General features: G+C 36.0%; 1 protein-coding gene and 1 pseudogene across 9 annotated transcripts in view; both read left to right on the plus strand.

Moving 5' to 3' along the window:
• The window catches only part of ZNF438 (zinc finger protein 438), a 179,213-nt gene that overhangs the window by 92,839 nt on the left and 64,628 nt on the right, over nt 1–21,746 (plus strand). The window lies entirely within an intron of this gene.
• On the plus strand, nt 1,375–12,357 carry LOC147579437 (putative ATP-dependent RNA helicase DDX10 pseudogene; annotated as a pseudogene).

The raw sequence follows: 21,746 nt of genomic DNA on the forward strand, positions 1-21,746 counted from the left end.
CATTCAGTTCAGTGAGTTTTGACAATCATGTACATCTGTTGTAAACCACTACCCCAAATAAGATCTAAAATACTTCCATTACCCCAGATGTATGTCTCTTTCCAGTTAATTGTCTGCTTTGCTCCCCTGAAGGCAACCACTTTTTTTTACTTCTATCACCATGGGTTCCTTTCAGCAGGCAATATTTTTATTAAGTGTTTTGTGACTACACGACATAACGATCTTCCCATCCTTTACTCAGTTTCTTTATTTGCTGCTGTGTGGCTGCTAAGCAGTGGCCATATATTTTAGTTTTTTTGTTTGGTCTGCTCCCCACTCAAAGATACCAGTTTTCATGTTAGTGAAAACTACTGTAATAAATGGACTCCAAAAAGTATAATAGGTTAAACCTAGTCAAAGTGTACTTATTGCTAATAACCGGTGTATTGAAGGCATTCCTAATCGGAAGGTGACTTTCTGTAACGTGGGCCTCTGAGGCCTCCAGCGGTTGGGGAAAGAGCAGGAGCACACACCTCCCATGCTGCAAGGTTCAGGTTGAACCTGAGAACCGACCTTCAGCCACTTGCACTGACATCCTTCTGGGGAGGACTGTTCCTAAGACCACTATCCATAAGTTACCTGGGGTACCTGGGGGAGGGTTTAGAAATGTCGACTCTGGCTGGGCAGCCACTTCTCAGTGACAGCTGCACACTGTGACGGGAGAGTAAAGTCGGGACGATGTTGTCTACAGGTTAACATGGTTAATGTCACAGCTTCTATTTTGTTTTAGTAACATAATACCATTTTGCTTTTCTTTTTTGTCTTCATGTTACTTCCCTTGCTTTCTTTGTGTTGTACTCTTTTATGCCTTTTGAGTGAACATTTTAGCATTTGAAAATAAAAACAGTGGTATTGCTATCTCTGTGGTAATGTTCAAAGTAAAAACAACTGACTTATTTTTAGATTTTTCTGATGCAATTAAGATTATCTGTGGTCATCAACAGAGACAATGGAGTCTTTTTAAAAAATTCTTTATTTTAATTCCAGTATGGCTATCATACAGTGTTACATTAGTTTCAGGTGTAACACTGAAACAATACAGTAATTCAACAATTTTGCACATGACTCAGTGCTCATCAAGATAAGTGTACTCTTTAATTTTTTTTAACATTTATTTATTTTTGGGGCGCCTGGGTGGCTCAGTCGGCTAAGCGTCCGACTTCAGCTCAGGTCACGATCTCGCAGTTCGTGGGTTCGAGCCCCGCGACGGGCTCTGTGCTGACAGCTTTAGAGCCTGGAGCCTGTTTCAGATTCTGTGTCTCCCTCTCTCTCTGACCCTCCCCCGTTCATGCTCTATCTCTCTCTGTCTCAAAAATAAATAAACGTTAAAAAAAAAAACATTTATTTATTTTTGAGAGAGAGTGAGTGGGGGAGGGAAAGCACGGGGGGAGGGCAGTGCTAGAGGAGGGAAGAGGATCTGAAGCAGGCTCTGTGATGACAGCAGAGAGCCCGATGTGGGGCTCGGACTCATGAATGGTGAGATCATGACCTGACCTGAAGTTGGACACTCAATTGACCGAGCCACCCAGATGCCCCAATAAGTGTACTCTTTAATCCCCATCTTCTATTTCACCCATTCCCCCACCCACCCACCTCCCCTCTAGAAAATGTCAGTTTATTTTCTATAGCTAAAAGTCTGTTTCTTGGTTTGTCTCTCTTTTTTTCCCCTTTCTTTGCTTGTTTTATTTCTTAAATTACATATATGAATGAAATTACATGGTATTTGTTTTTCTCTGACTGACTTACTTCACTTAGCATTAGCATTATACTCTCTAGTTCCATCCATGTTGTTGAAAATGGCAAGGGGCGCCTGGGTGGCTCAGGCAGTTAAGCGTCTGACTTTGGCTCAGGTCATGATCTCACAGCTTATGGGTTCGAGCCCCATGTCAGGCTCTGTGCTGACAGCTCAGAGCCTGGAACCTGCTTCGAATTCTGTGTCTCCTCTCTCTCTCTGCCCCTCCCCCCACTCACACTCTGTCTGTCTCTCTTTCTCAAAAAATAAATAAACATTAAAAAAATTTTTTTTTATAAAAAAAGAAAATGGCAAGAGTTCATTAGTTTTTATGGCTGAATAATATTCCATTGTGTATGTGTGCACGTATATGTATACGTGTGTGTGTGTGTGTGTATCACTTCTTCTTTATCCACTCATCTATCAGTGGACACTTGGGTTGCTTCCATAACTTGAGTCTTGTAAATAATGCTGTGATAAACATAGGGGTACATATATCCTTTTGAATTAGTGTTTTTGTATTTTTTTGGTAAATACCCAGTAGTGTGATTACTGGATCTTAGGGTAATTGTATTTTTTATTTCTTGAAGAACTTCCATTCTGTTTTCCACAGTGACTGCACCAGTTTGCATTCCCACCAACAGTGCACAAGAGTTCCTTTTTTTTCCACATCCTCACCAATACTTGTAACTTCTTGTGTTTTTGGTTTTAGCTACTCTGACAGGCGTGAGGCAATATCCTTATACTTCTGATTTGCGTTTCCCAAATGATGAGTGATGCTGATCATCTTTTCATGTGTCTCTTAGCCATCTGGATATCTTCTTTGGAGAGATGTCTTTTCGTGTCTTCTGCCAATTTTTAAATTGGATTATTTGTTTTTTGGATATTGAGTTGTTTAAGGTCTTTATATATTTTGGATACTAACCCTTTAACAGATATGTCATTTGCATGTATCTTCTCGCATCTAGTAGATTGTCTTTTAATTTTCTTGGTTCTTTCCTTTGCTGTACAGAGCTTTTAATTTTGATATAGTCTCCATAGTTTATTTTGGCTTTTATTTCCCTTGCCTCAGGAGACGTACCTAGAAAAAATGTTGCTACAGCCAATGTTAGAGGAAATAATTTAAGTCAGTAAAAGATAAGGACCCTGATATTACTTGTATTCAATATAGAATAGAATAGAGATCCTACCAGAGATCCTAGCCAGCAGAATAAGGTGGGGGGTGGGGTCATAAAAGAAAAGGTGTAGGAATGGAGATGAACAAAAAAACGCTGTCATTATTGACAAATGATACGTAGAAAATTTCCAGAACTCTATGGCTAAATTCCTAGAATTAACTAGAGAGTTTAGCAAGGTTTTTGGATGCAAAATTAGTATAGGTAAGCCAATTAAATTTCTGTAGACCAGCCACAACAACAACAACAACAACAACAACAAGACAGAGAATATAATTTTAAGAACAATTTATTGTGAAATAATTAGCATCCTACATAGCCATGCTCTACTTTTTCAAAACTAAGTTGACACTGGTACAATAATGTTAACTAACCTATGCCTTTATTTGGATTTTCCCAGTTTTTCTACTTACACCCTTTGTCTACTTCAGGATCAAATCCAGGTAGCTGTATCTATTTAATCCTAATCCAGTTTGCAGCTATTCCTTGGTCTTTTCTTTTTAGGGCCCTGTCACTTTTGGAGAGTAATGGTGAGGTCTTTTGGAGACTGGACCTCATGATTTTATCATACAACATGACATTACTAGTAGTGTTAACCTCGACCAGTTGGTGAAGGTGGTATCTGCTGGATTTCTCCCTGGTGGTTACTATAGTAAATGTAATTTTAAAATTACACAGTTTACAATATAGAATGTAATATACAACACAATATAAATAACATTTGGATAAATCTTAACAAATAATGTCTATGACCTTTATTGAGAAAACTATAAACTTCTGTTGAACATTAACTATGATCCAATTAAATAGAAACGCCCTATTAATGTATTGGGAGACTAAAGTTTGCAAAGATGTTAATTCTCTTAATGCACTTAGAATCAGATTCCTAACAGATTTGGGGGGTTTTAACATTACTGCTACTCACGCTATTATTATTTTTATTGTTGTTGTTATTTTGGTGATACCTAACATTATAATTCTGGACTTGAAAGATGCTCAACATCACTCATTATCAGGAAAATGCAAATCAAAAGTACAACAAGGTATCACCTCACACCTGTTAGAATGGCTAAAACCAAAAACAAAATAAATAACCAGTGTAAGGAAGTGGAGAAAAAGGAACCCTTGTGCACTTGTTGGTAGGAATGCAAACTAGTGCAGCCACTGTGGAAAACAGTAAGGAAGTTCCTCAAAAAGTTAAAAATAGAATTACCCTAAGATCCAGTAACCACACTAGTAGTTATTTACCCAAAGAATACAAAAACACTAATTCGAAGGGGTACATGTACTTGTATGTTTATAGCAGCATTATTTTTCAAGAACCAAATTATGGAAGCAGCCCACATGTTCACTGATAGATGAATGGATAAAGAAGTGTGTGTGTGTGTGTGTGTTTGTGTGTGTGTGTGTATGTATATATATATATATATATATATATATATATATATATATATAATGGAATATTATTCAGCCATAAAAAGGAATGAAATCTTTCCATTTGCAACAACATGGATAGAGCTAGAGAGTACACTGCTAAGCGAAATAAGTCAGAGAAATACAAATACCACATGATTTCACTCATGTACAAAATTTAAGAAACAAAACATATGAAGAAAGGGAAGAAAGGGAAGAGACAAACCAAGACATAGACTCTTAATTATAGAAAACAAACTGATGGTTACCAGAGGGGAGAGAGATGGGGCATGGGGCAAATAGTGATGGGATTAAGGAGTACCCTTGTCATGATGAGCACCAAGTGATGTATGGAGTTGTTGACTCACTATATTGTACACCTGAAACTAATAGAATACTATGTTAAATATACTGGAATTAAAAACTTAATAAACAAATAAATGAAAAGAAAGAAAAGAAAATGTTATGTGATTATGTTCACAGTTGTAAAAAAGACATTAGAATTCTATAGAAAATTATATTTTAAAAGGTCAATCAATAGAATATTGGTGTAAAAAATTTTTTAAAGAAGATGATCCAAAAATTACAAAGATACTCCTGAAGAACAAAGTGTTTTTCCTCCTTATTTAATAATAATATAAAACTAATAATTAAACCAACGTGTTGTATAAGGATATAAAAGTTGGTCATTGGAAAGAATAGAAAATTCAGAAACAGATCCATCTATATATAGAACTCAGATTTCTTTTTTTTGTAATTAATTTTTTTTTACATTTATTTATTTTTGAGAAACAGAGTGAGACAAAGTGTGAGCGGGGGAGGGGCAGAGAGAGAAGGAGACACAGAATCCAAAGCAGGCTCCAGGCTCTGAGCAAGCAGTCAGCACAGAGCCTGATGCGGGGCTCGAACCCACGAACTGCGAGATCATGACCTGAGCCGAAGTGGGACGCTCAACCCAGGTGCCCCTAGAACTCAGATTTCTGAGAGAACTGGTATTGTAGATCAGTGGGGAGAGATAGATAGATTTTTCAGTAGATGATGCTGAGGCAAGAGATTGCTCAGATGAAGGAGAATAATACTGGGTTCCTATCTCACATCATATACAAGATGGGAAATGGTTAAACTACAACTTTTAAATTAATTATAAGTAAACTTAAAGGTAAAATTTGAAGCAGAATTCAGGAAAGAAGTTGAAGAAAAAAAACAAAACTACCAAAGAAATGAAAACATAATTGGAAGGAGTGCAAGAAAAAAGATGGTACAGTAAAATAGTGAGGTCATAGAGATTAGAAATGAGAGAACTGAACCAAGTCAAATACACAGTCAAAGAATGACATAACACCTTGAGATTTAAAATATTCGTGCTTGTAATAGGCCAGAACTGCATCATTTATTAACTTTTCTCATCCTGCTGAGTTATGTACCAGAAATCATAAAGTGATCTATAAATTATTGTAATGATGTATCTACTGATAACTCAATTGCTCAATCACTGGTTGAAAGCAAAGAATGGAAACGACTTGACTTGCAGAGGGATTTATTATCACTTTGTCAGTTCAGGGAAGTTTATCAAGAAAGCTTAACTAATAAGACTTGCCAAATGATGATTAAAACCTATTACTAGTTTACAGAGACACCTTGTCCGACCCAAAATAGTTAGAAAGCGTTGTTTAGAAACACTATTAATTTTAATACATATTCTCCAATATACAGTAAGATTTTAGAGAAATTTTTTGTCTTAACATATGTCTGAAATGTATTTTTTATCAAAACCTTCCAGCTATAAATGTAGATCACTCAATCTAAGTAAAATGATTGTCATTTAATCTAATTGACAAAGCTAGTCTTCAGTTTCAAGTTTATCTTTCAAATCAGACTTCCTCTGTGGGTAAGAGTCCAACTTGACTTTTCAGCTCAAATAAATATGTTAATGTATGTCTCCATGACGACGATCACACAGCTGAATTCTAATTCTAATATAGATAAATAGATAAGGCACAGAGCCTTACTATGCGTTGCCTGGAGACAGTAAGATACTGCTGCCTTCAATATTTCTTTGCTTTGTGTTTGCTGAAGTCTTCCAAAGTTGCGATGATTCTTTTACAATAATAAGGATACAGAAGATGTACGGTCCTTAAGTGAAAATGCCCTCACTACTCCTTCATTCTGCTATATATCTGAACTTATAATATACTAGCACAGGCCCACATACTCCATTTCTTAATAAAATATATGTTACTTGTATATATACACGATGAGGGAAGAACAAATCCTTGTATTGCCTCGATTAAAGGGAGGATTTCTATGTTTGACATCCTGGAGAGTTTTTATATTCCAGGGAAATGCACTAGATAGGATTAGTGAGTAGTATGCATTTCTTTTGTAAAGTGGGAAAAATGACTGTGAAGGAGGGGAAGAGGAAATGAGAAAGAGACTGACCTTAGCTGCAGGTACATTTCCAGAAAGATCAGTAGTAGAAAAGATGGAAGCTGAAGATCTGGAATTTGATTGCCTTAACACTGTGTGCACATATCTCTTGGGAAGTCTTCGTGTAGCCCCAGTGTACCTCAGTTTGTCGACTACTGATACAGAAGACAGGCAGAGAGGATCCATTATATATATAATTGTACACACAATACCCAAGCTAATGAAGCAAAACTAATGCTTAGAGATTAAGCTTTTCTGAAATAAAAGACAACTGGAATCTGAAGATTGAAAGGGCATAGTATGTGACTGGGCCTTTTTTAGTAAAGTTGCTGGACTTCAGAAGTCAAGAAAGATTTTGGTGGGGAGCCAGGCAATAGGTCAAGTTATTTATAAGGCAGGAAATTATGTTGGCTTCCGATTTCATTCAGTGCAAGATTTCGTACAATGGAGTATACTTAAAAGATTTTCAAGAAAAGAATAGGTAAGAAAGAACTGATCTATTTCTCAAGAAATAGGAAAGAATCGTGACTTTCCAGTAGTCTCATCATTGATAGAAAGGATCTGAGACAACATGTTTGAGAAAGTCAACTGCATAAATATACTTGTTTTGCTACTGGTTTGACTTCTTAAACATAAGAATGAAGCCATAAGTTTTCATGATACCAGTCTCCAAAAGTTAGTTCATGATAAGGTAGAATCTTAGACATCAACTTTGCTGATACTATACTATGAGTGGTGTTATCAAAAATCTTCCCCAGAAAGATTTATTTGCTTTTTTCTAGGCAAAATAAATCAAATCTGTAAAAGACCTTGTATGCTTAAGTTAGGAAAAGTCCAAATATGTTTATGTTGGTGAGGAAATAAAAAATATACCACCACTGTCAGTTTGGAACAAAACTACATAGTTTATGAGCTGTGGTAAAAAATAAGTATCCTGCATTCCTTTTTGAAAAGCCATCTGAAGAAGTAAAACATATATATTTTTTCAGTTGTAAAGAGGTTTAGTGTCTAAACCAAGTTTTCTACTGCCTGTATACTCTGGTATTTCTCTTCATGACTTCTGTGGTTGACAGCAACAGATGACTAAAATGGAAGTCTGCAATAAGTTTATCTGCAAGAGAGCTGACGGTGCTCTTTGCTCCTGATACTACAGCCAGGGTATTGGACATTTGAGCTGTGAATTGGGTTCTTCAGTTTGATTACCCAGAGGATGGCAACTCACATTCACAGAGCAGATAGACCTGCCAAGTAGATGATGAAGGTTTATTAATTTTACTTCTCTCAGAAGTAAAAAGGATGGTGTAGCAACTTCTTGAGAATAAAGTGCCTATGAAGGAAATAAAAATCAATCCAGAAAAACTTAAGGATATCTAGAGGAAAAAATTAATAAATAACTAGAGTCATTTTTAGCCTAAGATCAGCAATTAAGAAAGAGCTCAAAGGTATTTTGTTTTCTACCTCATTCATATATGATGAATGATGAAGAATCATTTGATTTGAGTAAGTTACCTTTACCCAAATGTGTTATGTCTTTTGGTCTTGCTGTGAAACCATGAATAAGATTTCTTCAGAAAACGTAGAAAGAATTGACCAAAGAATTGCTAATGAGTTAGGGCTCTGTGTCTCGCAATTGACTAGGTAGAATTCAGAGCTTATTTCAATGAGAAAATGTCCATTCTTCAGTAAGGTAGAAAGAGACCAGAAGCAAAAGAAGAGTGCAAGCTGGCCAGTGGTATTAATAATGAAGAAAGGGAAGAGGAGGAGAAAGAGTGAAACAGATGAAGGGGAAATTGGAAGAAAAAGTGGTAAAAACAAAAGGCCTCAAACTGAGTCTGCTCCTAATACTGATGAGGCACAGAAAATCAAATCACAGAAACCAAGTAATGATACATTTTAAGTGAATAAGAAAACAGTGTTTACTGATGAAGGGAAGTTGGTTCACCATCGACCACCAATGTAGAAATGTATTGTGAAAGATACCAAGGAAGAGGATCATACCAATACCAACCTTAATAAAGCAAAAGAAAGGTTTTGGGTTGAGGATAAATTTGACTAAGAAAAGTATATGAAGAAAGCTAAGGCAAAGCATATGGAGAAAAGACTTTAAAAAAGAGAAGCCAAGAAGATGGTGGAGAAGAAGGACCCTGAACTCATCCTGTCCCACATTTACAACTAGATACCATCCACATCCAAGACAATAAACTGGAGGGTGATCTGAAGACTGATGGAACTGTGTGCACAGATAGGGCAGAGAAATGGGCCCTCATAACAGAGACATAAGGAACACTAATCCCCATAGTATTTGGCTTTAAAAGCCAGAGAGGCTGAATTGCAGGAGTTTGTAAAACCAGTGGGACTTGGAACCTGGAGTTTCAGTAGTCAGTGGACTCAGTGGATAAGCTAAGAGGGTGAGTGGTAGTTGGGTCTCCACCCTTAAAGAGATAGAAGCCTGCATAGAGAGGCAGCATAAAAACAGTTAACACAAAGCCAGGGGCAAAGAGGAGACAGATCTGTTTATACTGATTTTAGAGCATGTTGGGGGACATCTTTGAAAACGAGGGAGCTGGCAGACACCATTTTCCTCCCTGCATAAACACAGCCATCTGTGAGAGGCAGTGCTGCACAGACAACAGGTACCTAACCTGCTAGCAGCGGGCCACACCCATGAATTCTCCTGAGGACTCACCCACTCCACGCCTGCTGCCTGGACCCTGGGCTCAGAGCAAATGTTGTTTAAGCCCTGTGAGTACCCTGCCCAGCCGCTGATGCACAGCTGCCAGTGTGCATTTGTATCCAGCCACTGCACCATGCCCGGCCTCATCGCCTCACCCCCGCCCTGCCCAGCTGCTCTGGTGCACAGACCCCAGCTGCTACAGCACTTCAGGAGATTCAGCATTGGACTAGTGGCCCAGTGTAAATTTTGCTAACATCACTGCTCCACTCCCAAGTTCCCTGACAGGTAGAACCCCTCAGAGCTGGCCTGCCTGGGTCCTACTAACACCACAGAGAGCAAGAACAGCCACAACTGGTAGAGAGTCAGTGCAAACGAGTGCACTGAAAGGAAAAGTGACTCAGACACAACAGCAGGGTGTAAACAACGTACATAGGATACTCTTCTAAAATGCCAGGTTCTGGTGAACAGGGAACATTACACTGCAGGGCAATCCAGGACCTCTTCTTCATAAAGTCACTACTTTCAAGAGTAGAAGGCATAGCTGACTTTCTTAACACACAGAAACAGAAGGAGAGGCAGACAGAATGAGACAGAGAAAATTATCCCAAATGAAAGAACAGGGCAAGGCCACGGCCAGAGATCTAAGCAAAACAGATATGAGTAACATGACTGACAGAATTTAAAGCAGTGATCATAAGGATAGCCACTGGACTTGAGAAAAGAGTGGAAGATATGAGTGAAACCCAGAGATAAGGAATAACATAGCAAAAATAAAGAGCTCAATAAACAAAATGAGAAACACGCTTAATGGAATGAACATCAGGATGGAAGAAGCAGAGGAACGTATTAGTGACCTAGAAGACAGGGTAATGGAAGGTAATCCAGATGAACAAAAGAGAGAAAAAAGAATTAAGCAAAATGAGAATGGACTTAGGGAACTTAGTGACTCCATCAGACATAATAACATTTGTATTACAGGAGTCCCAGAAGAAGAGGATAGACAAAAGGAGGCAGAAAATTTAATTGAAGAAATAATAGCTGAAAATTTCCCTAATTTTGGGAAAGAAACAGATATCCAGATCCAGGAGGCACTGAGAATGCCCATCAAATTCAACAAAAGCAGACCCACATCAAGACATAGTGTCATTAAATTGGCAAAATACAATGTACATAAAAATATTAAAAATCAGCAAGACAAAAGAAGTCAGTAACTGGCAAGGGAAAAAGCATAAGGCTAGCAGGAGAGTTTTCAACAGAAACTTGGCAAGCCAGAAGGGAATGACATGATGTATTCAAAGTGCTGAACGGGGGAAATCTGTAGCCAAGAATACTCCATCCAGCAAGGCTATCATTCAGAATAGAAGGAAAGGTGAAAAGTTTCCCAGACAAACAAAAACTAAAGGAGTTTGTGACCCTTAAACCAGCCCTGCAAGAAATATTAAAGGGGACTCTTTGAGTGGAAAGGAAAGGCCAAAAGTGATAGTATAAGGATGGGAAATGCAAAAGTAGTAAAAGTGAATATTTCTGTAAAAAAATGAACCAAGGAACTCACACAGAAGAAAAGGATATAATATATAATAGCATATACCTAAAACACGGGGAAGGGAGGAGAAAAGAACAGATTCAAACTTAAACAGCCATCAACTTAATATAGATTGCTATGTGCAGAAGAGGTTATTATGTACAAACCTGATTGTAATCGTATATCAAAAGCCACTAATAAACATGCAAAGAATAAAAAAAGAAATCCAAATATATCACTAAAGAAAATCTGCAAAACATGAGAGACATGAAAATATCAGAGAAGATCTTCAGAAACAATCATAAAACAAGTAATAAAATGGCAATAAATACATACCTATCAATAATTACTTTGAATAGAAATGGACTAAACACTCCAGTCAGAAGACATAGGGGTGACAGAATGAATTAAAAAAAAAAATCTCATCTATATGTTGTTTATAAGAGACTCATTTTACACCTAAAGACACGTGCAGATTTCAAGTGAGGGGTTCGAGAAACATCTGTCATTCAAATGGATGTTAAAGCTGGAGTAGCAATACTTATATGAGACCAAATAAATTTTAAAAGTAAGACTGTAACAAGAGAAAAAGACACTTATATATATAATAATAAAGGACAATCCAACAAAAAGATAGAACAATTATAAATATTTATGCACCCAACATAGAAGCACACAAATACATAAAAGACTTAATCACAGACATAAATAAATGAATTAATAATTCAATAATAGTAGGGGACTTTAACACCCCACTTACATCAATGGACAGATCATCAAAACAGAAAATCAACTAAGAGACAATGTCTCTGAATGGCACACTGGAACAGATGGATTTAACAGATAATTCAGAACATTCAACCCTAAGACAGCAGACACATTCTTTCAAGTGCACATGGAACATTCTCCAGAATAGCTCACATATTAGCCCACAAAACAAGCCTAAACAAATTCAGGAGGACTTAAGTCATACATACTATGCACCTTTTCTGACCACAGTGTTATGAAACTAGAAGTCAACCACAAGAAAAAAGTCTGGAAAGACCACAAATAAATGGAGTTTAAATAACACGCTAATAATCAATGAATGGGTCAGCCAGGAGATAAAAGAAGACATAAAAAAGTACGTTGAAATAAATGAAAATGACCACATAATGGTCCAAAACCTTTAGGATGCAGCAAAAGCACTTAAAGAGAAAAGTTTATACCAATACAGTCCTACCTCAAGAAGCAAGAAAAATCTCAAACAACCTAACCTTGCACCTATAGGAGCTAGAAAGAGAACAAACAAAACCTAAAGTCATCAGAAGGAAGGAAATTATAATAAAGATTAGAGCAGAAATAACTGATATTAAAAACTAAAAAAAAAAAAAAATCTAGTAGAATGGATCAATGAAATGAGCTGGTTCTTTAAAAAAATCAATAAAATCGATATACCTCTGGCCAGTCTTACCAAGAACAAAAGAGAAAGGATTCAAATAACACAAATGACAGAGGAGAAATGACCAAGACCACAGAAATACAAATAATTATAAGAGAATATTATGAAAAACTGCATGCCAAAAAATTGGACAACCTAGAAGAAATGGATAAATTTCTAGAAGCATATAAATTACTAAAACTGAACCAGGAAGAAATAGAAAATTTGAACAGACCAATAATCACCAAAGAAATTGAATCAGTAAATAAAAAACTCCCAACAAACAAAAGTCCAGGTGGCTTCACAGGTGAATTCTACTAAACATTTAAAGAGTTAATACCTAATTCTTCTCAAAGCTATTACAAAAAATAGGAAAGGAAGGGAAACTTCCACATTCATCTATGAGGCCAGCATTATCCTAATACCAAAAGTGAATAAAGACACCACTAAAAAAGAGCTACAGGCCAATATCCCTGATGAACACGATGTAAAAACCCTCAGTAAAATGCTAGCAAACTGAATCTAAAAATACACTTAAAAAAACTATCACAATCAAATGGGATTTATTTCTGGGTTGTAAGGATGGTTCGATATTCACAAATCAATCAAGGTGATATACCACATCAATTAGAATAAGGATAAAAACCCTATGATCATTTCAGTAGATGCAGAAAAAGCATTTGACAAAGTACAACATCCATTCATGGTAAAAGCCCTCAACAAAGTAGGTTTAGGGGGAACATATTTCAGCATTGTAAAGGCCATATATAAAAAACCATAGCTAACATCATCCTCAATAGGGAAAAACTGAGAGCTTTTCCCCTAAAATCAGGAACAAGATAAGGATGACCACTCTTACCACTTTTATTCAACATAGTACTGGAAGTCCTAGTCCCAGCAAACAGAGCAAAAAGAATAAAAAGCATCCAAATTGATATGGAAGAAGTAAAACTTTCACTATTTGCAGTTGACATGATAGTATAGTATATAGAGAGAGAAAATTTAAAAGACTGTACCAATTTGTGTAGAACTGATACACAAATTCAGTAAAACTGCAGGATACAGAATCAGCTACAGAAATATGTTGCATTTCTATACACCAATAATGAAGCAGCAGAAAGAGAAATTACGAAAACAATCCTATTTACAGTTGCACTGCAAAATAATAAGATACCTAGGAATATATGAATTTTCACCAAACAGGTGAAGGACCTGTACTTTGAAAACTACAAAACACTGATGAAGGAAATTGAAGATGACACAAAAAAACAGAAAAACATTCCATGCTCATGAATTGGAAGAACAAATGTTGTTAAAATGTCTATACTACCCAAAGCAATCTACACATTTAATGCAACGCCTATCAAAATACCATCAACATTTTTAAGAATTAGAACAAACAATACTAACATTTGTATGGAACCACAAAAGGTCCTGAATACCTAAAGCAGTCTTGAAAAAGAAAAGCAGGGGCGCCTGGGTGGCGCAGTCGGTTAAGCGTCCGACTTCAGCCAGGTCACGATCTCGCGGTCCGGGAGTTCGAGCCCCGCGTCAGGCTCTGGGCTGATGGCCTGTTTCCGATTCTGTGTCTCCCTCTCTCTCTGCCCCTCCCCCGTTCATGCTCTGTCTCTCTCTGTCCCAAAAAAAATAAATAAAACGTTGAAAAAAAAAAAAAAGAAAAAGAAAAGCAAAGCTGAAGGCATCATAATTCCAGACTTGAAGTGGTATTAATAAGCTGTAATGATCACAACAGTATGATACTGGCACAAAAATAAACACATAGATCAATATAACAGAGTAGAAAACCCAGAAATAAATCCACAGCTATCTGGTAATTAATCTTCAACAAAGCAAGAAAAAATATCCAGTGGGAAAAAGGACAGTCTCTTTAACAAGTGGTGTTGGGAAAACTGGACCACTTTCTTATACCATACACAAAAATAAATACAAAATGGATTGAAGATATAAATGTGAGACCTGAAACCATAAAAATCCTGGAAGAGAACACAGGCATTAACTTCTTCGACATTGGCTGAAACAGCTTTTTTCCAGGTATGTCTCCTGAGACAAGGGAAATGAAAGCAAAAGTAAACAATTGGACGCACCAAAATAAAAAGCTTCCACATAGTGAAGAAAACAGTCAGCAAAAGTAAAAGGCAACCTACAGAATGGGAGAAGATACTTGCATATGACATATCCAATAAAGGCTTAGTATCCAAAATATAATAAAGAACTGATATAGCTCAACACCCTGAAACCAAAGAATGCAATTAAAAAATAGGCAGAAGATGTGAACTGACATTTCTCCAAAGCAGACATCTAGATGCCCCAAAAATACATGAAAAGATACTCATCATCACTCATCATCAGGGAAATGCAGATCAAAACTACAATAACATATCTCCTCATACCTGTCAGAATGGCTAAAATCAAAAACACAAGATACAACAGGTGTTGGCAAGGACGTGTAGAAAAAGGAACCTTTGTGCACTGTTGGTGGGAATGCAAACTAGGGGTAGCCACTCTGGCAAATAGTATGGAAGTTCCTCAAAAAGTTAAAAATAGAACTACCCTATGATCCAGTAATTGCACTAGTATGTATTTACTCAAGAATACAAAAACACTAATTCTAAAGGTACATGCACCTGTCTGTTTATAGCAGCATTATTTACAAGAGCCAAATTATGGAAATAGCCTGCCTGTCCATTGATAGATGAATGGACAAAGAAGATGTGGTGTATATATACAATGGAATATTACTCATCCATAAAAACGAACAAAATCTTGCCATTTGCGGGGCGCCTGGGTGGCGCAGTCGGTTAAGCGTCCGACTTCAGCCAGGTCACGATCTCGCGGTCCGTGAGTTCGAGCCCCGCGTCGGGCTCTGAGCTGATGGCTCAGAGCCTGGAGCCTGTTTCCGATTCTGTGTCTCCCTCTCTCTCTGCCCCTCCCCCGTTCATGCTCTGTCTCTCTCTGTCCCAAAAATAAATAAACGTTGAAAAAAAAAATTAAAAAAAAAAAAATCTTGCCATTTGCAACAACAGGTATGGAGGTAGAGAGTATAATGCTAAGTGAAATAAGTCAGAGAAAGATAAATACCACATGATTCACTCATATGTGAAATATTAGAAACAAAACAACAAAGGAAAAAAGATAAACTAAGAAACGACTCTTTTTTTTTATTTTAGAAAGAGAGCATGAGTGTGGGAGAGGGGCAGAGGATTTTAGAGAGAGTGTGTGTGAGTGTGGGAGAGGGGCAGAGGAAAGAGAGTGAGAGATTGAGAATCATTAACAGGTTCCACGCTGAGCGTGGAGCCTGATGCGGGGCTCAATCCTAGGATCGCAGGATCATGACCCAAGCCAAAACCAAGAGTCAGATGCTCAATCAACTGAGCCACCCAGGCACCCCGAAATAGACTCTTAATTATAGAAAACAAACTGATGGTTACCAGAGGGGAGGTGGGTGGGGAGGTGGGTTAAGTAGGTCATGGGGATTAAAGAGTGCAGTTGTCATGATGAGTACCGGCTGTTGTATGGAATTGTTGAATCATTATGTGGTATATCCAAAACTGATATAACATTATGTTAACTGACTGGGTTTAAAATAAAAACTTAAAAATAAAAGGAAAGCCAAGAGGGATACCTTTAGGGTTGGTGGGATGAGGAGGAAGAATTTGATCCATTCACCTCAAATCCTGATAAATACAAATGCCTGAAGAATCAGATAGTGAAGATATGGAAAATGAAATTATGGATACCAGAAAGAAGCAAAGAATGGGGAAAAGGAATAATTCTGAAGTGGAAGAAGTGAAACAAACAAGTTGCAATAGAAAGAAGGCCAACAGGGAAACCTAAGAGCCTAAGAGAAACCTAAGAGCCTCTGGATACAGGTCTGTCTTTGGCAGAGGACAAAAAACTGTTACATCTTCTCAAAACTCAAAGCTAAATACTTCTTGCTTTATTCTTCCTGAAATCCTTTGTCATGATTATATGGGTCAGAAGTCAAAAAAGAGTTGGCTTTGGAATAGTTAGGTAACAAAGAGTCTGTGCTTAAAAGATCTAGACTCTAGACAACCCTAGACAGAAATGATTATATATCTAACCCCCTTCTTGACCTATCACAGAATATATTCAAAATGAGAGTGGATTAAAGAAATTTCCTTATCCCATTTCCAGCATGTATGCATTTGGACTCTATCTACTTCTTTATTTTACTGCCAACTTGTAGAATTCTTGTCACATTTTTAGAAATTCTTATCTTAATATAAAGAATGTACTATGTACTATTAAACAGAATTGCTCAGAATTTTGATTTTTTTAATATTTCCAAATAATGATGGAGTCCTAATAAATAATGAGTATTTTTGAATTGAGATTATTAATAATAATCCTATTTTCCATTTTTAAAAATATACAATAATTAAGAATACATTAGACAAATGACCTGCAAAATATGTACATTGGAAACAATAAAACATTACTGAAAATTAAGGAAGACTTGAATAAGTGAAGGGAGATGACATGTTCATGGATTGGACTCTCATTTAGAGGACAGTTCTCCCCAAACTGATCTATAGATTGAACATAATACCTACCATATTCACACAGGCTTTTTAAATAAAATTGGCAAGGCGATTCTAAAAGCTATATGGAGATGTCAAAGATTGAGAATATCCAAAACAATCATAAAATCATAGCTGGAGGCCTTGACTTCATAACATAACTATGCACTACAGTAACCAAAACAGTGTGGTACTGCTATGAGGATCAACAAACAGATAAATGTAGCTGAAGAGAGAGGCCAGAATAGACCCACAGTTATTTTGTCATTTGATTTCAAAGATTTAAAGCAACCCAATGGAAAGGAAGGTTCTTCAAGAAATAGTGCTGGAACAACTGTATATCCATATGGAAAAAAAAAATCTTAATTCCTACCTTTCACCATGCACAGAAATTAATTTGAGATGGATTATATTACTAAGTATAAAAGGTACAACCATAAGGTTTTTAGCAAAAAAAATCAGGCACTACTTTATGACTTTGGGGGTCATGTAATACTACTTATCAATAAAATGAAACAAAGTACTAATACCTACAACAACATGGATAAATCTCATTATACTAACTGAAGTCTCATACAAAAGAATATATACAGTACAATACTACTCCACTTTTATGAAGTGCTAGAGCTAACAACTTTTATGAAGGAAAAGAATAGATTGGTTGTGTCTGGGGAGTGGGGGAGGAATTGACTGGGAAGGATTATGAAGGAACTTTCTTTGAGGTAATGGTAATGGTTTGGATTACAAGGCATATGCATTTGTAGAAACTTATGGAATGATACACTTAAGATTGGTACATTTTATTTTATGTAAATTTTACTTCAAAAGAAAGAAAAAAGAGCTTTAAAAACATCACAGGGAGAGAGGCACCTGGGTTGCTCAGTCTGTTAAGCAACCAACTTGATTTCGGCTCAAGTCATGATCTCCCAGTTCCTGAGATGGAGTCCCACATTGGGCTCTGCACTGACAGCGCAGAGCCTGCTTGAGATGCTCTCTTTCTCTTCTCTCTGCCCCTCCCTCATGCGTGCTGTCTCTCTATCTTTCGCTCTCTCTTTCTCTCTTAAATAACCAAACACTAAAATAAAACGATCACAAGGAGATACTATTTTATATCCACCAGATAGGCAAAAGTGTTGGAAAGGAAGTAGAGCATCCTGACCTCTCTCACCCTTGCCAGTGGTAGTGTTAATTGTATCAACCATATAAAGCAGCTTGTCATTATCTAATAACTCGAGCATATACCAACCAGACAATTCCGTTATGAGGCATAGAAACTCTTGTAAATGTATACAGAGAATATATATTACAATATTCCTAGAAAACTGCAAAGAACTCAAGTATCCATTAGCAGAAGGCATAAATTGTCCTATATTCAAACATACCATCATGGATAAATCACATGAGCATATAAGAATACTCATAAGATGATTCCAACCAATATAATTTCACCCAAAATCTTTAAAAATTACATAATATGTTGACTAGGGATACATTTCTTATAGGGGAAAGGAAAGACAACAAATTTAGTATATATATAGGATGAAGACATGGCAAGGAGGATTAGAATAGGAATGAAAAAGGCCATAAAGGCGACTTCAAAGTTACTAGTAATGTTTTATTCCCTAAAGTGGCTAGTGGGAAAAGTGCTTATTTTATTATTTTTCTTTATAACTTACACATTAACATATTATTTGCTATATATTGAATATTTAATAATTTCATGAGAAAATATACATTTTAAAGTTAAATCTAAGAATTTTTCATTAGCAACAATATAACATGCAAAAATTAAGAAGTGAGCCATTTATTCAGATATTTATCAAATGCCTGTACACAGCCTGGTTAGGGATGTGACATTAGTTAAGTCCTCATTTGGAGGCTACCATTTTGATAGCTGTATCTTAAAAATGAATTTAAAAGCCACTGAAATCTAAAGTGATTATAATCTTACACAGGACCAGCTTTAACCTCACTCCCCTAATCCTACTCCAGGGGATTTCTGAAGACATGCTTTTATGAATTGTAATGTCAGTTGAATTCATCATTGACCAGTCATAAATATACCTTATATTCAGGTCATGGAGAATCTCTCCCATAATTTATTTTCTTGAAACTTAGCTATGATAAAAGTTGTCAGGATGCTGTGGCTAACACGTAGATCTTACTGTTCTTTTGTTGAATCTTAAACATTTTTGAGGGATTTATAGATTTTTCATTTCAACATTTCCTGCAAAGTCTGTGAATATTTTTTATTAAATCAACTTCCAGAAACTAAAGGTTGAACTCTGTAGCTCTAACGTGGTCCTGAGTTTGTAGCTTAAAATTAAAAGGCCTTACCCCCAACCCTTTATTCTTTATAAGTATTCAAACATTCCTTTGGATGCCAAATAATAAATTCATAGTGCTACATATCCAGCAAGATGACAGTCTGGTTGCCTATATGAAGTACTTAAATATACCCAATTGCAATTCCAAAACCTTATTGCTTCATTTATCACAGGAAGTGCCAGAGTTCTGAAATATTTTGTAAGAAAGCTACTCTACTTGCATGAATTCTCATAGGAATGACCAAGAATATTATGCCAATTCAGTCCTAAGTATTGAAGTTAGGATTCTAAGGAACGTTTAATAGTATGATTTATTTTCTTTCTTAAACTTTATAAGGCACAAAACAAGATCCTATCCTTTCATATTGCTTTTTATTTTTAAAGCATCTGAGTGATGATAAAAATCTCAGTTTAAGAACTGTCAGATGATTTATGATATTTCATTTATTTTTCAAAGGATTGGGGTGTCACCAGTAAGCCTATTAGAATTGTAGGTTTAAAGTTCTTCAATTTTGAAAAAGACCAGCTGCATAAACAAGTGTGTTAGCTTTGTAATTTAATTCTGTGTAATTTTTTTTAATACTTCAAAGTACCAAAAGGAAGCAGTTCTTCTTAGGTCATAAATACTTGTTTATGTCATTATGATCTCAAACTTTCAAGTAGATTTCAAGTTCTACTTTTTACAATATTAATATGTTTTTATTGCATTCTTTAAAACCTCAAGACATTTCTCCCTTTGTCAACCTAAATCTGCCTTTCTTCATGGGCTGACACCAACTGAAGTGGAATGTAGATAAAGTGGAGGAAGATTACTTTTAAAAAATTGGAATTCTGTAGTCATGGATAGACAATCTAATAACCATCTTTGAGAATGCACATCTTAAAGCTATTTTTATTAAACTTCTAATTTTGGGATAATTGTAAATTCACATTTAGTTATAAGAAATAATAGGTACCCCCATGTAATCTTTACACATTTTCCCAAAATGGTAACATCTAGAATACCATGCAGATGATACTTTTCAAATACATGATACAATTCAAATCTTACTCAGATTTCTTTAGTTTTACTTGAACTCATTTGCATAGGTATACATTTAGTTTCTATGAACTTGTTATCACATGGTGTAACTTCTTGTATCTACCACAGTCAAGATATAGTCAAGGTATAGAACAGTTCCATTACAAGGATTCTTCATGTTGCCCTTTTATAACCACAGTCACCTACCCTATTTCCCCATCTCTAAACCCTGGCAGCCACTAATTTGTTCTCTATTTCTACAATTTTTTTCATTTCAATGCTGTATAAATGGAATTTTAGAGTAAATAATCTTTTGGGATTGACTTTTTATTTAGCATCATTCCCTTGATATTCATCCAAGTTATTGCATGTATCAGTAGTTTTCTTCCTTTTTATTGTTGAGTGGTATTTCATCAAAATCATCTTTGATTTTTAGTTTTCACACACATGCACACACATAAAATGATAAGAGGTGATTAACATAGTTCAAAAGTTTTTTTTTTTAATGTTGCAATTAACCTATTAAAGTTATAGCTAAGTTTTTAGTGTCCTTTTAGTCATTTAGATCGGATTCATCTCTGTCTTCTCATACAAAGACCAGACGAATTGCTACCTGTATACTGCAGATATATTTCCAGTAGAAAGAACAAAAGAAAGAGAGATAATTCTGTGTCCTGTGAATAACTTATTTTAAGAGAAACTGGCAAGATAGGAGAAAATACACACACGTATACATATATGCATGTAGGAATTCCTGTCATTTATGGCAACAAATGGATGGATGGATGGGTCTGGAGAACATTATGCTAAGTGAAATAAGTCAAAGAGAGGAAGACAAATATGGAATCTTTGTCTACTCGTAAACAAAGTAGAAAGTAGAAAAATGGCTGCCAGGGATTGTAGGGGTATAGTATTGACATTTGGTGAAAGAGTAGAAAACTTAAATGTTTGCATCAGAAAAAAGGGGGTGGGGTTACATATATGAAGTGATAATGTGTTAACTGACTTGATGGGGAGATCCTTTCACAATTACATTGTATACTTTAAATGTCTTGTAATTTTATTTGCCAGTTATACCTCAGAGCTTGAAACATAACATTTGTGATGTCTTAAATGCTTTCATTGAAAGAATCTTCTGGTGGTTCACATATTATCTTACATTTTATTTATCCTAGAAGACCTTTTTTCACCAGCAAGACGTTTCAAATAGCTTTTTAAGGACAGAACGTGTATCTAAGCAAGCTGTTCAGTGTGTTCACTAAATAAGAAGTGGAAAAGTGCTAGATATTGCACCTTTAATGACACTGTGAGACACATTGTATTCAGGGATTTTTAATAAAATTTTATACTTTTTTTGCAAACCTTTACTAAATAGAGAAATGTTCTTATCTGAAATAATAATGACACCCACCTTTTTGACCTGCCAAGAGAATT

The sequence above is a fragment of the Puma concolor genome, chromosome B4 (assembly GCF_028749965.1).
Source record: "Puma concolor isolate L17-30 chromosome B4, mPumCon1.1.hap2, whole genome shotgun sequence".
Taxonomy (NCBI): domain Eukaryota; kingdom Metazoa; phylum Chordata; class Mammalia; order Carnivora; family Felidae; genus Puma; species Puma concolor.